Source organism: Bombina bombina, chromosome 10 (genome assembly GCF_027579735.1).
Source record: "Bombina bombina isolate aBomBom1 chromosome 10, aBomBom1.pri, whole genome shotgun sequence".
Taxonomy (NCBI): domain Eukaryota; kingdom Metazoa; phylum Chordata; class Amphibia; order Anura; family Bombinatoridae; genus Bombina; species Bombina bombina.
In genome coordinates this window covers 206892928-206910306 of record NC_069508.1, presented here as the reverse complement: position 1 = coordinate 206910306, position 17379 = coordinate 206892928, and the positions used below count along the sequence as shown (strand labels likewise).

The 17379-nt window shown below is 42.6% G+C and overlaps 1 protein-coding gene across 1 annotated transcript in view; it reads right to left on the bottom strand.

Moving 5' to 3' along the window:
• The window catches only part of ATG4C (autophagy related 4C cysteine peptidase), a 109881-nt gene extending 92889 nt beyond the window's left edge, over window positions 1–16992 (bottom strand). The window contains exon 1 of the mRNA XM_053693667.1: window positions 16882–16992. The gene's annotated coding sequence lies outside the window, so the exon portion shown is untranslated. The remainder of the gene's footprint in view (window positions 1–16881) is intronic.
• Window positions 16993–17379: the final 387 nt, after the last annotated feature.

The window sequence follows — 17379 nt, the reverse complement described above, 5'->3', positions numbered from 1 at the left end:
ACCTTTGTGCTGAAGTGCAATCAGCAAGCAGGAGCCCCGTACAAAGGTAGGCTGTTGAGCTGCACCTGTCTCCTGCAGCACAGGGGGTCATGCACGACTATTGCCAGCACAGGGGGTCATGCACGACTATTGCCAGCACAGGGGGTCATGCACGACTATTGCTAGCATTTGTTACAGCATATGCTGTTTACTGGGGATTACAAGACCATGTATCACTCTATTCTGCTCAGTATCACCCTTATAGCTATGTAAGAGGGTTGATTTATTTATTTTACTTAATGCATTTCTTAATTTTTTTAAATTTTATTTTTAGTTCACCCCTCCAAATGTATTTAAATAGTTTTTTTTTGCAGCTCACACCCATGCTTGGGTCTTGCACCTGACTTGTCTGAGCACTTCCCTAGCTTTATTAAAGTGAAGGTAAACTTTGGTGATTGAAAGTTTGTTTTTTAAAAAATACTAATAAAAACAGGGGCACTTGCATTCAAAGTTTACAAAGCAGCAGTTTTTTTGTTTTTTTTTAACAAAAACACCTTTTTTTTTCTTTTCATTGCTACAGCAGCTTCCCCCACCTAGAGATCCTCTCTTCACACGTAAGCAATGACTAATCCGGCTTCCTCCAATCACAGCATGGCCTCAGGCAATGACTACCCTGGGGGGAAGCTGTGATTGGAGGAAGCAGGATTAGTCATTGCTGAAGTGTGAATAGAGGATCTCTAGGTGCAGGAAGCTGCTCTAGCTGTGAAAAGAAGGAAAGGTATTTTTTTTAACAAAACAGCTTAAAGGTGCCTAAGGTTTACTCAAAAAAATAAAAAACTGCGGAATTATAATTTTAAAAAGAGGGCGGGGTCGTAGACTCTCCATGCCTGGAAAGAAAGAAATTGATCATGTAAGCATAAATTTTGTTTTCTTTCCTATGGAATGGAGAGTCCACAACGTCATTCCAATTACTAGTGGGAACCAATACCCAAGCTAGAGGAAACAGAATGAAAAGGGAGGGAGAAAAAGACAGGAGGACCTAAACAGAAGGCACCACACCACTTAAAGAACCTTTCTCCCAAAGGAGGCCTCAGCGGAGGCAAAAGTATCAAATTTGTAGAATTTGGAAAAAGTATGCAAAGAGGACTATGTTGCCGCCTTACAAATCTGTTCTACAGAAGCTTCCTTTTTTAAAGCCCAAAATAAAGAGACAGCCCTAGTGAAATGAGCCATAATTCTCTCAGGAGGCTGCTGTCCAGCTGTCTCATAAGCAAAACAAACCATACTTCTTAACCAGAGGGAAAGGGTAGTAGAAGTGGCCTTCTGACACTTACGCTTTCCAAAGAAAACAACAAACAGGGCAGAAGATTGCCAAAAATCTTTAGTAGCTTGTAGGTCAAATTTTAGAGCACAACATCCAAGTTATGCAAAAGATGTTCCTTATGAGGAGAAGGATTAGGACAAAAAGGATGAACAACTATCTCCTGATAAATGTTTCAATCCAACACCACCTTAGGGAGAAAACCCAATTTAGTACGAAGGACCGCCTTATCTGCATGAAAAATAAGGAACGGGGAATCACACTGCAGAGCTGAAAGCTCAGAAACAAACTTCCAAGATAACAATTGTATATCAACAACATAAATTGGCTCAAACTGAGCCTGCTGCAAAACTTTAAAGGGACAGTCAAGTCCAAAAAAAACTTTCAGGATTCAGATAGGGCATGTAATTTTAAACAACTTTCCAATTTACTTTTATCACAAATTTTGCTTTGTTCTCTTGGTATTCTTAGTTTAAAGCTAAACCTAGGAGGTTCATATGCTAATTTCTTAAACCTTGAAGGCCGCCTCTACTCTAAATGCATTTTGATCGTTTTTCACCACTAGAGGGCATCAATTCACGTGTTTCATATAGATAACATTGAGCTCATGAATTTACCATGGAGACAGCTCTGATTGGCTAACTTGCAAGTCTGTCAAAAGAACTAAAATAAGGGGGCAGTCTGCTGAGGCTTAGATACAAGGTAATTACAGAGGAAAAACGTGTATAATTATAACTGTGTTGGTTATGCAAAACTGGGGAATTGGTAATAAAGGGATTATCTATCTTTTTAAACAACAAAAATTCTGGTGTTGACTGTCCCTTTAACAAGGTTAAGGCTCCAAGTAGGAGCAACAGGTTTAAACACAGGCCTGATTCCGACCAGGGCCTTAACAAAAGCTTGGACATCTGGCAAATCACATCTGTTTTTTTTTACAAAAAGAATAAAGGACAGAGCAGATATCTGACCCTTCAGAGTACTGACTGACAACCCTTTCTCAAGACCCTCCTGAAGAAAGGATAAAATCCAGGGAATCCTCACCCGGCTCCAGGAGAAACCCTTAGATTTGCACCAATAAAGGAATTTAGGCCATACCTTATTGTAAATCCTGCGAGTAACAGGCGTACGAGCCTGGAGCATGGTATGCATGACCAGCTCAGAAAAACCACACCTACATAAAACTAGGCGTTTAATCTCCAAGCAGTCAGTTTCAGAGAATCCAGGTTTGGATGGAGGAATGGACCCTGAATCAGAAGGTCCTTCCTCAGAGCTAACCTCCAAGGAGGAAGAGATGACATCCTTAACAGATCCTGCAAGGCCATGCAGGAGCTATTAGAATAACTGATACTCTCGCCTGTTTGATACGAGCAATGACTCGTGGAATGAGAGCAAACTGAGGAAACCGGTATGCCAGAGAGAATAGCCAATGAACCGCTAGAGCATCTATCAGAGCAGCATGAGGATCTCTTGACTTTGAACCGTACTTTGGCGTTTTGATGAGACGCCACCAGATCCAACTCTGTAACCCCCCACCTGAGGGTTATCTGAGAGAACACTTCAGGATGGAGAGCCCACTCCCCGGGATGAAAAGTCTGTCTGAATAAGTCCAAATGACAGCAGAACTCAAACGATATAAAATTTCAAAGTTTTATTTGGAGATTTCCCAAGGTACAAAGATTAAGACAACAACATTTCGGGCTTGACATGACTAAGGGCAACAAGCCCGAAACGTTGTTGTCTTAATCTTTGTACCTTGGGAAATCTCCAAATAAAGCTGTGAAATTTTATATCGTTTGGTGAGTGCTGCTGTCATTTAGATTCACTTGTGTTTGTTTGGAGGATTTGGCGTGGAACCTCGACAGCTTGCACCACTGTGGCTTCACATTGTGCTGGACATTATTGATCATTATGAAAAGTTTGTCTGCTCAGAAAATACGTCTCCCAGTTTTCCATTCCTGGAATGTGGATGGCAGATACGAGAATTGTGAGCTTCCGCCCACTGCAGAATGGGAGTCACCTCCTTCATAGCCAAAGAACTCAGTTCCTCCCTGGTGGTTGATGTAAGCCACTGAGGTGATGTTGTCCGACTGGAATCTGATAAATCGGACTAAAGATAATTGAGGCCAAGCTACCAAGGCATTGAAAATTGCTCTCAACTCCAAGATGTTTATATGGAGAGAAGACTACTCCCGAGTCCACAGGCCCTGAGCTTTTAAAGAGCCCCAAACTGCTCCTTAGCCTAACAGGATGGCGTCCATAGTCACAATCACCCAGGAAGGTCTCCAGAAGCAAGTGCCCAGAGCCAGGTTTTCCTGTGAAATCCACCACGAAAGAGTCCCTTGTTAGGGGGTCCAGATCTATCTTCTGCGAAAATTCAGAATGGTCTGTTCCACTGACTGAACATGCATAGTTGCAGAGGTCTCAGATGGAATCGAGCAAAAGGAATGATGCCCATGGAAGCAACCAGACCAATCACCTCCATGCATTGAGCCACTGATGGACGAATAGCAGACTGAAGAGAAAGGCACGAAGCAAGAAGTTCTGATTTCCTGACGGATTTAATTTTCATGGACATGGAATCTATGATTGTCCCTAAGAAACACCCTTGTAGCTGGAACAAGGGAACTATTTTCTCTGATTCACTTTCTGTGACGAATACCCTGGCTACCCCAACTGGGTAGCTCAGCCAAACGGGTCCTGCTTCCTCCATGCAGACTGCAGCTATGTAGCTGGCAAGTGACCACAGCCTGTAGCCACCCCTGATGCCCCACAGCACCAGTACTCAGGGTCCTTCCTCTGCCTAGAACAGGCTGCTATGTAACCGAGAAAAGTGATTTTAGCAGGAGCCCAACCAAATAACTAGACATACTAGCATTCAGGTGAAACAGGAACTGACTTTATTGGAAAACACACACTCCTTTTATACACAAAGCTAATCTTGATAATACACTTGACAATCCCACAATTTTCCCGCCATTCCCACCCCTCCAGACACACCGGCGCCTTCATAGCAGACATAGTTCCACAGAATCCCAGGACCCAGTGGTGACGGTTTTGGGCTGATCCCGGGGGAGCAGAGATTCGTTACTGGGGACCGGTTGAAGTTATGGGGGTAGGGGTGTCCAAAACCCCCGGTTCCCAAAGGAGCTCCCCTTCGGTAATTCATCCACCTCTTCTCCTCCCTAGGGGCTACTAATCTCCAAAACAGCAGAGCACTGGGGCACATGGTTGCTGGAGCGACCAGGGGTAAAGTTAGCGGGTGTCCTGCTGTTCTGTGGCCGACTGGGAGTTCCAGGAGCCCGGCCAGCCTGAGAGGGGTTAGGAGGGTGTCCATTGTGAGGCAGCCGACCGGGAGTTCTAGGAGCCCGGCCAGCCCAGGAAGGTTTTCCTGGTCATACCCCAGCTCTTCTATTGACAAGTTTAGAACACAAAACAAGCAACCAAAAGCTTCCAGAGATTGTCATTGCTCTGAGGAGCCCAAAACCATTGAGAAACAACAGGGGTGAGGTTGTAGGGGGGGTAGCCTTAGCTGTCTGGTATCCGTGACACTTTCCATCCATGGGAACGTAGAAGAGACAACAACATCTCTGTATGATATTTTGCTAGTTGAAAAGATGACACCTGAACCAAGATGTTGTCTAGGTAAGGCTCCACAGAAATTCCCTGGGATCTGACCACTGCCAAGAGACCCCAGAACCTTTGTGAATATTCTGGGAGCCATGGCAAGACCAAACTGAAGTGCAACAAACTGGAAATGCTTGTTCAGAAAGGCAAACCTTAGAAACTGGTGATGATCCCTGTGAATGGGAACATGAAGATACGCATCCTTCAGCTCTATGGTCGTCATGAACTGACCTTCCTTAACCAAGGGAAGAATGGAACGAATAGTTTCTATCTTGAAGGATAGAACCCTGGGGAATTTGTTGAGGCACTTTAGGTCTAGGGTGGGACAAAAAGTTCCCTCCATTTTGGGAACCACAAAGATTTGAGTAGAATCCTTCTCCCAGTTCCTCTACAGGTACTGGAACAATAACTCCCAGGGAGGATAGGTCCTCTACGCAGTTTAAAAAGGCCTGCCCTCTTTATTTGGTTTGAGGATAGTCTTGACAGGAGAAATCTGCCCCTAGGAGGGCAAGACTTGAATCCTACTCTGTAACCCTGGGATACTATGTCCACCACCCATGGATCTGGGACATCACAAATCCAAGCTTGTTAAAAAAATCTGCCACCCACCTGATCCAAAATTGGATTGAGGGCAGACCCTGATTTAGAGTCAGCAGAAGGCTTATTGTTTTGCTTCCCCTTATTCCAAGGCAAACTGGACTTCCAAGAGGTCCTGGATTGCTCTGGTTAGGAAGAGGAGGAGGAAGACTTCTGTCCTTTGAAATTACAAAAGGAACAAAAATTTGAATTCTGGCGACCCTTAGGTCTATTTTTCTTGTCCTGAGGTAGGAAAGATCCCTTTCCACCTGTAATTTTGGAAAGAATTTCCACTAGACCAGGACCAAAAAGAGTTACCTTTATAAGGTAAAGCCAAAAGCTTGACAACTATTACAACAACAAAAGGAAGCGCTGGTAAAGAAATAGGGATCAGTGAAAGTCTATTTTAAACCTGCTAATTAACTAAATCCAAGAAGCAGTCAAAGTAATGACCAAAGTCTACTAAATATCAAGTGTAGTATCAATCCATGGTTTTAAAAACTATTTAATAATACATAATATAAGAAATATCGTATAGTAAAAAAAAAAAAAAAGTTGTAAATAAAAAGGACTTCCTAGTTCTTTATAAGTCGTATTTTTATATGTGAAATTTGTGATTTTGTTTATTTTAGAATTGTCTTAACAGCAAATTCATCTAAATAAAGTCCGTAAGATGAAAGTCCATTAAAAAGCTTTTAGTTGAAAACCTTTTTGTTAAAAAGCTTCCAATGCTGAAGTGATTCTAAAAATAAGAGACAAAAGAGGTCTTGTTACAGGCGGTAAAGGTTTTGTCAAAATGGTGTATTAAGGTACCTACACCAGATAATGTTGATCTCAGCTCCTGACAAACTCCACAATGTCACAGACAGTGGGAGATGTAGACAGGCTTAAAGCCTCCTGTTCCGGTATTCCGTTTTGAGTCTAATAACTAAGGAAAATTGTTGTGGTCTCTCTCACCGGCTTATCAGCGTCCAGCAAGCAGCGATATTTGCTCTTTCTTACAGACAGTCACGGCTTCCCCTCCTACACCTGCAGTTACAGGTGCTCTCTCTGCACAAAGTTTGACACATAAAATGAACTTAGCCTTTGAAAATACATCAGCCGACCAAGATTTTAACCACAAAGCTCTGCGAGCTAGCACAGTGAATCTAGACATCTTAGCTCCCAGTCTAATTACCTGCATGTTGGCATCGCAGATAAAAGGTTTTCGCCAGTTTAAAAAATTTGATCCTATCTTGGATCTCCTCTACCGTAGTCTTCTTCTGATATCAGATTAGACAGGGCATTGCACCAATAAGAGGCCGCTCCTGCAAATGTAGCAATACTTGCCGCAGGTTGTCACTGTAAACCTTGATGGATGTACATCTTCTTTAAGTAAGCCTCTAGCTTCTTATCCATAGGATCCTTAAAGGAACAACTATCCTCTATAGGAATGGTGGTTCTTTTAGCTAGAGTAGAGATAGCGCCTTCTACTTTAAGCACTGTGCGACCATGAGTCACGAATGGAGTCAGCAACAGGACACATCTTTTTAAAAACAGGGTAAGGGGAAAAGGGAACCCCTGGCTTATCCCATTCCTGCGCTATAATTTCAGACATCTTGTCTGGAACAGGAAAGATATCCACGGATGAGGGAGAATAATAAACTCAATTAAGTTTAGTAGACCTTTTAGGGTTCAGAGTTGTCCAAAGTAGCTAGAACCTCCTTCAGAAGCAACCGGAGATGTTCAAGCTTAAATCTGAAATTAACTTCTTCCGATTCAGAAGATTTTTTTCCCCCATAGTGTCCGAGTCTGAAATCTCACCTTCAGAAGCTACTTAAGTATCCTCCTCATCAGACATTTGGGAAAGGTTGACCAGCGCAGATTTAGAGGGGTCAGAAACCTTACTAACAGACAAATGTTTAGATTTTCTCTTAAGTTTACCCGAAGTAGGGAAAGCAGACAAAACCGCAGATACTGCAGAAGTTATCTGTACGGCAAAATCCCCTGGTAAATAAACACCCCCAGGAGGTTGAGAAGAAACAGAAGGCACAGTATGAGAAACCATTAAAAGGACACTGAACCCAAAAAAAAAGTGTGATTCAGATAGAGCATGCAATTTTAAACAACTTTTTAATTTTCTCCTAATATCAATTTGTATTCTTTCACTTCACTAACTTTATTTGAGAAAGGCATCTAAGCTTTTTTGGTTCAGCACTCTGGACAGCACTTTTTTTATTGGTAAATGAATTTATCCACCAATCAGCAAGAACAACCCAAGTTGTTCACAAAAAATGGGCCAGCATCTAAACTTACATTCTTTTATTTCAAATAAAGATAGCAAGAGAACAAAGAAAATTTGATAATAGGAGTAAATTAGAAAGTTGCTTAAAATTTCATGCTCTATCTGAATAACGAAAGAAAAAATTTGGGTTCAGTGTCCCTTTAAGGCTTGGGATGTTTGAGGGGAAAGCTGAGGCATATCACGCACAGCATTATCCAGAGAGACACTTGGCTCAGAAGGGAGTAACTTGTCTTTAAATTTTAAAGTTTTAGCTAAGCATGAGAAATAAAATTGCATAGGCAGGACAATTTGGGCCTCTAAACATAATTAACATTTATCCATAGAAATTCACTGATCCTGTTCTGAGTCCATATCTACAGAAGTCAGGTCCCACTTTAGAACGAGAATAAAAATAATAAAAAGTATAATAATTTGATCGCAAAAAAAAACCAACAGAAGGGGGGGGGCGGAGCTAGCTGCCATACCAAACAGACGTACTATGTGTGAGCTCCGTGTATTATAAACTATAAAAGTCGAATTTAGGCACTAAAGTTACTCTTTTTTCGGGACACATAACCCCCCTGGAGACTGGAGGGACATTGGCCTCCTGGAAGGGAGCCGACCAAGATTAAGAAGCACTTTCTGCAATCCCTAGTTCCATCTCATCATGGCGACCGCGACTTATATTACTTTGTTGGAACTTGAAACCCTCCTATACTCGCATTTTGAGACAGTATCTAGAGTATGGGATATCAAAGTTGAGAACCTGCGTAACATGGCAAGACCTTGTATTACTCCGGCAGGTAAAACTAACAAGCCAACACTATCTAGATGCAGCACTCAAAAAGAGCTGGGCAAAGCGCTGCAAGATCTGGTGAAACCGCCATTGGAAGTTGCTGATTTTCCTGCTAGCTCTGGGTGTACAAGAAGTGCCACGGAGGAGCATAAGCTACCATTGAACAGCGGTACTGAAGGGGCTTTCCGGTCTGTTTCCCGCAGCTCCAAGGCATTAGAAGAGAAGTCGCAGGCAGTCAGCCTTCCCAGCCCTCTAATGGTGGCCATTGCAGGAACGGAACAGACTGCTGCATCGCCGGATCATAGTAGCAGTGACAAACTTACCCCTGATTCAAGTGCCGGGATGCAGCGGCTTGGTGTCCGGGTGGCATTGGAAGAGGCGGTGCCTTTCAAGCTTGGAGATGTTGCCACGCTGCAGAGATCCCTGTGCAGGCAGGAGCTAAGTGCTTGCCGTGTTGTGCTACTACTGCTGGATGTGGGTAGTCAGCCCCACTCGATCGTGCGGAGACACTCAGAATGGGGTGCAGGCCCAAATTGCAGTTGCATCATCCTAGATCTCCTAAAGGCAATGACGAATGAACTGGGACTCTACAGATTCTTCAGGGTCGGTGTTGGTTAGTGGGTGAGGCTCTCTTGGTTGAGGGGCTCAGAGATGGGCACATACCTAAGAACACTACTGACGCCAAGTACCCACCTTCAGTTTACTGACTGGTCTGTTTTCTCATGTGCACAAGAGACATTTTAAGTTTATAGAATATGGGCCTGACTGAAATATGGATTAGATTCTGCTGCAGCTAATTGCTTAGTTTGGCAAAAAGTACTTTCTGTGAAGTGCAGACAGGGAACTGGTTGAAGCTTGGGACTGTGTCCATAGGACTGAGTTTCAGCCACCATTCCTTCACAAGATTGTTTGCTTGTTAGTAGGATAGTGTTACCTCTTGCCATATATAATGTGATATGTTATGAAGTCCCAAAAGCCTGATGCTCGTTTTCGATATATGGGCGCATACTTTTGCACTTAGCAGGAGGGTAGCAGTATTGTTGCCTAGACATCATGCTGATGTAAGCTTTCCAAACAATTGTCTAATTAGGCATTCCTCATTATAAATACAGTCCCCATTTATTGCTTTGGAGCCCTCTTTCCTTTAGTTGGGAAGTTGGAGCGCTTAGTTTGAATATTGGCTCAGCAGGGAGAGCTTAATAGTTTACACTATAGGTGTATGCCTCCTCCCCAGGTACACTTATTTCTATATACAGATTCGCTCTGTCAGCGGCCGAGATAGGGTGATCTGTCCATGCTTTTCCCCCCTTATTGATACAGCACACTACTGATATTATATGAGGCTGTGGTTCTCCACTAGGGGTCAGGCTGCTGAAATAGGGGTTGCTTGCCAGGGGTGGAAGCTTTATTTGCAATTTTGATTGATTGACTGTTCTTATGTTAACTTACAATGCTACATTAACCTGCTAATAGTGTCAATGGCACAATATACATGCTCTTCATTTTATTGTTTACAATTATTGTTACAGCTTTAAAATGTATGCTTGGTCAAGGTACTGCCCTGCGGTGTATTCATGGGGCCAAATATATTTAGGATGCCGAAATTAATTGAACCCCTATATTCTATAAAGTAGATGCCTAAGGTCAGATAGAGGCCAAAATATAAAAAGGAGGTGGGGAAGTGCTTAGACCTTTTTCAAGTTGATGTGGTTCGGCTTTGGGCACCATATGACTTTTTTATGCGAATGCTCGCCAGTCGCTACATGCGCATAACAGCAGGGGACACTGCTTAAAGCTCTCGCCCTCCACCCCCCTTCCCTCTCCCTTCCTTCCCTCTCCCCCCCCTCTTCCTCCCCCCCTTCCCTCTCCCTTCCTTCCCTCTCCCCCCCCCTCTTCCTCCCCCCCTTCCCTTTCCCCCCCTTTTCCCCCCCTTTTCACTCTCTCTCCTCCCCCCACCTCCCTCCCCCCCCCCCTCCCCCCCACACTTTTAGAGTTATCTGGCTATTTTATAATGCTGCAGATGTGTTCTTTGGGTCAGGGATAGGTTGTATATAAGGGAGTCTAGGCTGCATATAACTACATAATTTCATATATTGCCACAAAACCTCCTACCGATGTTCAGTTAAAAAACTAAAAGAAATAGCTGAAAGGGGCTTTAGTCTATTCAGAGAGGGGGTAAGTTAAGTGCAGCTTATTGTGTAGCTATTGTATCCCTAATCATATGTTATATGTCACTGCAGAGTTTTCCTTAATCTAGAGGTCCAAAACAGGACCACTACAATTTAGAAGCAGTGTCTGCTCCGACAACATCTGCAGCGACCTTACCTATGTACCCCCCTCCCCCCCCCCCAAAACCCTCCGCAATTTCCGGCAGAAGTAGGGAGTCTCTGCCCTTCTCTCTACCACATATATAACCCTCCTATGTTTTGCGCACAGCTGTGGACGGCTTTGGAGAAGCCTCTTTATGGTTGGGAGGTCCATGCATTGAAATTGTAGGTATTATAAAGTTTGTGGACTATATCAAGGACAAAAACAAGCCTGCATAGGTTATGATTTGGTCATTGTAATTAGGCTTATTCTATGTTAGTCGTTTTACTCTGTTATTTGTCCTCCTGAGAATGTACTTTGATAAAATGGGGTAATATACATGGCTAACCAAGGCGCCTTTTGCTTACGATATACTTAAATTCTACAGCTGTGCAGACATGTTTGTTTGGACCCAAAATATTAATCTTGATGTATGTCAAATGGGCATGTTGCCATGATGTTTCTTTTAGAAATTGAATTTTTGTTTGCCATTTTACCTCAATAAAAATTACTTTAAAAAAAAAAAAAAAAAAAAAACCCAACAGAAAAAAAACATATGCACAAGCTGGAGAGACTTAACACAGAAAAGACTAAAAAACTACTGATGGCAAAAAATTTTGACACTCTAAAACTCAACCTCAGACAAGAGACCTAAGCGTTTTGTTTGAGGCTCCTACCGTGACCGGAATCAAAATCCCACTAGAAAGAGGAGCAAGACTCTCCAGCAGAGATCCTCTTCACTAAGCAGACGATGCGATCGGCGAAAACTGCAAAGCCGACACTGCTATACTCACGAAGCTCCGCTCCGACACGGCAGAAAAGTGGATGTCACGTGAGCAGCCAAAAAAAAAACGAGCCACAGATATGCATGCGTTAAAAAAAAACTACCCAAATAAAGACAAAAGTCTTTATAAGCTCACCTAAACTCTCTGAACAGTTAAGCTAGACAAAGATAAGGGATAAAGTAAAACCCCTTAAAAAACCCTCCGCCAAGTAAAGAAGGGAAAAGGCAAGCAAGCTCTGCATTAATATCTCTATCTATATATCTATATATCTATATATCTATATATAGTGCCTCTAGAGTATTGACCCCATTGCAAATAAAGTTGCCCTTAAATGTACCCTTAACCAAATAAGGATATACTAAGTCCCAAAAGAGATCCACTTGAGGGTTAACCTCAAAAGTGCTGTCCTTCAGTACCTAGAAGACAAAGGCACTTACCTGTGGATCCAGCCGCAGGGTTGATAACAGTTACTAAGGTGTGACCGGTACTCCACTCCCTGTTAGTAACCTGTAGTAAAAGAAAGAACAGAGTAACCAACCCAGGCTTTCTGCAAAGGGGTAGCAAAAGTGTTAGAAATAAAGACCACCTCGCCGCCTCTTAACTGCTAAAAGCCACCACTACTCTTACTAAAGAGATTGACATGGACACAGCTAGACCCCTATCCTTGTTTTCAGGGAAAAGTAGCCATAAAAAGATTAAATATCTTCAGACACAGTCTTTGCACATCCTCCATTGACAGAGGCAAAGAGAATGACTGGGGATTATGGGTAAGGGAAGTTACACTTAACAGCTTTTCTGGGGTACTCATTGACTACTCCTGCTGGCCAGGAGTTGAATATCCCACTAGTAATTGGAATGACGTTGTGGACTCTCCATGCCATAGGAAAGAAAAGGAGGTTACCTGCCCTGGATATTTAACCATAACCTGGAAGCCATAGTTACAGAAGATTTGCCAAATGTTACACTGTCAACCAATGACAATGTGCTATAAACACTACCCAGGAGGATTGTTTAGACTCATAACTGCAAAATAATTTGTCCATTTTTATTTTAACTGTATAGGAAGCATAAAGGGGAAATCAAATTATTTTTTTATATCTGCAATAAATATTCATATGAATACACATTTTACACTCATTCTGAAAGCTGTTAAAGTGAAGATCAATTTTCATGTAAAAGTGCACGGTTTTAAAAACAAACTATTAAAAACAGTTTCTGAAACGATGCCCCACCTGCTTCACTTACCCAGCAATGACGAAACTGGCTTCCTCCAATCACGGCGTTGCCTCAGGAGCCGTGATTGGAGGATGCCGGAATCGTCATTGCTGACGTATGAAGAGGCTTGCAACAGGCTGGTAAAGCACTGGAGCGGCTTCAAGAAGAAAAGGTAAGTATATTTTAAGAAAACTGATGAAATGTTAATTTTCATGAATGAAAGTGCCCCTGTTTTTAATAGTTTTTTTTTTTAAAAAAAACAGGCAATTTCACATGAAAATTGACCATTACTTTAAGTCCTTTGGAGTCTAGGGACATAGCTCCTGATAAGGTAGAATTAGTCTCATTTTGGTCCCTACATATCTGTCCAAAACCAGCCACAATAAGCTCCTCTGTAATCACTTTAGAATGTTGCTGGGTCTGGGCTTTGAATCCTGCAGGAGAACTCCAGTCTCTCTAGAGCAGAGCTTTCCAAACTTTTCATGTTGGTGACACTTTTTAGACCTACATCATTTTGCGACAGTAATTCAGTTGTACCAGCAAACAGGAGGTTAAACTAACTTTTTTTAAGAGATACAGACACATACATATATTATATAATAACTAAATGTATTTACAAGTAACAGTATGTATGTGCAAGAATTCCAATAGCTACTTACTATTTTAATGGGCTGTATGAGGTTGATGGGATGAACACAATTTCTGAATATTTGGTGGAATATTAGATAAAAACACTTGCATTTCATCATCAAGCATTTTTAAGCTTCCACTTCCTATCCATATATCAAGAGCAGGAACAGCAATGCATTACTGGGAGCTAGCTGCAAAAAAACCCCTCTGACTTCAGCTCAGCGTTTAAGCTGCCGCCCTCAGAGCTCCGTGAGTCCGGCTGACTACTGCCCGCGCTGCAAACACATTGCTGTCCCACTCACTGACTACACATGCAGTTATGAGCCGATTAAAGAGACTACACGTGCAATCAGGAGCCAATGTGCCACCAAAACCGCCAATGGGAATAGTTTCAGTTCCCACTGAGCTGCGCCAATAGGTTAAGATGATCTGTGACCCACTAGGTCTCAATCACGTGTCAACCATGTGATATGCATAGCAGGCAAAAAGTCGGAAAACCCCAAAAAAATTAAATTAAAAAAAAAATTGTGCTGAAGCAGGGACACACCTACACACTGCAGCCGACACACTAATGTGTCACGACACACAGTTTGGAAAGCACTGCTCTAGAGCAGTGTACAACTGTTTGCTGCACAGTTAGGAAAGGCAGGCAAATAGCAGCACTTTTTTTTAGATAAATCTTTATGTTTAAGGGTTATGGGCTATTAAAGTAATGTTAAGCTGCATTGCTAACCTTTCAGGAGAACCCGTTTCATAACTAAAGCTGCTACTTGATATTTATGGCCCATTTGTTTCATTTTTTTCCTCTTAGAATCGCTACTTAAATAAATACAACTAATGATTCAGATAGAGCATAGAACTTAAAACTACTTTCCAATTTACTTCTATTATAAGATTTACTTTGTTCTCTTGGTATCCTTTTTTAAAAGCATACTTTGGTAGGCTCAGGTGCAGAAACGGGCGCAAGCTAGAAGCTACACATATATGCCTCTAGTCACTGGTGTACCCATGTGCTCAGCTGGCTCTCAGTAGGGGGTTGCTGCTGCTTCAACAAAGAATACCCACAGAATAAAGCACATCTGATAATTTGTTTAAAACTGTATGCTCTCTCAATCATAAAAAAAAAAAAAAAAAAGTGATTTGTGTCCCTTTAAATCAAGAATTATATACTTTTGTTTTAAATGTGTTTCCCTGCGTCATATTTACTGTATAGATTTTATACCAAGCAGATTTTATTGTACAAACTATACTATATTTACATATAAACAAGTATCCATCATTTATAAATAAAAATAGTCAAAATGTAGAATAAATCTATTTTTTCCTTTCATGCTGGTGGCAAATATTCCCAGATAATGTTAGTGACCCTCAGATATCTAAATAATAAACTTTTACTGATTACTAAGAAGAAAAAAAGCTTCCACCTACAGCCGACTTGCTAAATGACAGCTTTTAAACCAAGAAACACGTGGCAGGTGCAGCACCATAAAAATAAATCCAGCCCTTAGACTCAGCTGCCACTAGTGATATTTACAGTACGTGTCAAAGTAAACAAAGAATGAGATTACAGCATTCAGCAGGCAATAATGTTTTCTCTGATTTTGTTGGCTAATAAACTTCTGTTTCACAGCAAACTGTTGCTCAGTAGACCGTTACTTATTCTAGGTATGCAGTTTAGCATCATCAATAATCCTAATTCGTTACATTTTGCACGGTGTGGTCGTTCCACCCTTGAATTATGGGTGCGGATGAAATATTACGCTTGTGTCAGCCAATAGGAGATGCAACATTACAGTCTATAGCAACATCCTCTGACACCTGTCATTGTCTCATTGGTGATTGTGCTAATCATAAGGGATCAAACAAGCTTATATCTCACAGAAGAGAAATTTGTGTCCAGATATCTAGAGATAAAACAATGTATTGGTCCAACTCGTTTGTTAGAAGAGGAGCTGCAAATAATGGCAATGGGTTAAAATGAACAACAGGCTTATTCCTATACTGAAGTTGTCAATACTCCCCCCCCCCCCTCTTTGCTGCATCTATTTGTGGGTATTTTAAAATATATTAAAGGTTTGCTCCCCAAAAGCTGGGCAATCCTGGTGTTCCAATAAATGGTGGGGGGTTTAAGAAGTTGAGGTGTCTGTCCAACACAGAGCTATGGGAGTCAGTACCAACTACACTACAGGAGAGCTCCACAAATATTTGCAAAGCTTCATTTTCCATTGTGCAATGTGTAGTTAGTTGTACACCTGAAATATTATAGCTTCCTATTCACACAAAACTGTCTGGAATACAAAGACAAACCCTACAGTTGCCAGTTACAACTTATGTCTGGACCTACCTAGATTTACTCTCCAAAAAGGATACCAAGAGAACAAGGCAAACATATAGGTAAACGGAAAAGTTGTATAAAATGACCATAAAATAGAATTTGCACTTTACTATTCCTTCATATCCTGCTCGGTTCAGGGCCAAAACCTACATGAAAATAGAATTTGTATGGAAACAATGTAACAGGTTGTGCTAACAAATATCTACTGGGCCCCTCTAGCAATATAAACCGTTAGATCGTGCAACATGAGACCAGAGCTTCAGCAATAAACAGGATCACAGGGGCAACCGCAGATAAAACAGCTGTACAGTAATATACAAATAATACATTAGTACTGACGGTGTACTCAGCCCCCTTACCGTAGATCCCGGTGTACTCAGCCCCCTTACCGTAGATCCCGATGTACTCAGCCCCCTTACCGTAGATCCCGATGTACTCAGCCCCCTTACCGTAGATCCCGGTGTACTCAGCCCCCCCTTACCGTAGATCCCGGTGTACTCAGCCCCCCCTTACCGTAGATCCCGATGTACTCAGCCCCCCCTTACCGTAGATCCCGGTGTACTCAGCCCCCCCTTACCGTAGATCCCGGTGTACTCAGCCCCCCCTTACCATAGATCCCGGTGTACTCAGCCCCCCCTTACCGTAGATCCCGGTGTACTCAGCCCCCTTACCGTAGATCCCGATGTACTCAGCCCCCTTACCGTAGATCCCGGTGTACTCAGCCCCCTTACCGTAGATCCCGGTGTACTCAGCCCCCCCTTACCGTAGATCCCGGTGTACTCAGCCCCCCCTTACCGTAGATCCCGGTGTACTCAGCCCCCCCTTACCGTAGATCCCGGTGTACTCAGCCCCCCCCTTACCGTAGATCCCGGTGTACTCAGCCCCCCTAACCGAAGATCCCGGTGTACTCAGCCCCCCCCTTACCATAGATCCCGGTGTACTCAGCCCCCCCTTACCGTAGATCCCGGTGTACTCAGCCCCCTTACCGTAGATCCCGGTGTACTCAGCCCCCCTAACCGAAGATCCCGGTGTACTCAGCCCCCCCCTTACCGTAGATCCCTGAGTTGCTGCCAGTCTAGGCTCCCTTAGTCCCGCCCCGTAGACGATGTCAGATGTTGCTAATCCCAGATCCTTGTCTCTGACCCCGTACAACACTTCCGGGGAGGGGCAAAAAAACCAAATAGAATATAGTTATGATAGAAAGGGGCTGTCCTGTGAACTGTCAATCTTCTTGAGCTACACGTATCCCAGGCAGAAAGCTTAATGTAATTTGCCGATAACTTGTCAATCACGGCTAGTGGGCGGGGTTATCTATTGTATATACTCACTAAGGAAGTTAGTCACGTGTTGTGCACGTCAGCAACAGTAACTATCTGCTGTTTATTTATTGTAGGACCAATAGCAGAGCGAGACTCAGGGATTCTTGTTATTGTTGCCAGAGACTGTATCAGGCACATGTGCTAAATAACTTCACAACTGTTTTATTGGTGTCCCCTGTAATGTACTGAAGTATTGCAAAATAGTACACACAGCTGTCTGAGCAAAGTG